We start from the raw sequence: 720 nt of genomic DNA on the forward strand, positions 1-720 counted from the left end.
CAGTGGCTGTTTGGAGTGCGTTCCCGGAGCCTGATGTTATGCTGGTGTTTCTCGGGGAGCCCTCTGTGCTCAAACGTGTGCTGTTTACCTGTGCCTGGTGTCCAGGCTTCAGCTGTACTTTGGAAGCTGCAATAAAACCCCGCTTCATTCCCAGGGAGGTGCCAGGCAGGGCGAGTGGGAAGCCAGGAACTGCCTCACCCTTTGCTGTGGAGCGACAGGGCTTAGTGTGAGTGTTTCAGGTGGATACCGCGTGTGTGGGGTGTTACCGACCCACAAAGAATCTAAATTGAAATTCCAACTCTAATGCTGTTTGTGGCAGCCAACCCGAATTGCTTTGAACTACCCGTCTCTCTGGCTTTCCCTGCTGGGCTTCTCTCCATCCCAAGGTGTAGTGTGCTCATATCTAACGCTTGTGTTTGTTTACAGTTTATTGAAAACAGGATACTGAAGTGTTCTAATGTGGGTCATGCTCTTAACCCACAACGCATATGTGGTCCTTACAGTCTAGCTGTGTGAGTGATAGCTTATTTTGGCATCAGAATAATTCTTCCGAGGGTTTTAGCCACACCAGGGCGTTCAGCTTTGTCAGTGCCTTTGCCTGCTGGAGTGTCAGTAGCCAGCCAGTTCTGGAGAGCTGTGAGAAAGAGAGGAAGCCGAGCGGTTGTTTTGCAGAGCTGGGGCGTTCCTGAAAAAGTGTGGCTTCTGGTTCCACAGGCCCAC

Source organism: Buceros rhinoceros, unplaced genomic scaffold (assembly GCF_000710305.1).
Source record: "Buceros rhinoceros silvestris isolate BGI_N320 unplaced genomic scaffold, ASM71030v1 scaffold10690, whole genome shotgun sequence".
NCBI lineage: Eukaryota > Metazoa > Chordata > Aves > Bucerotiformes > Bucerotidae > Buceros > Buceros rhinoceros.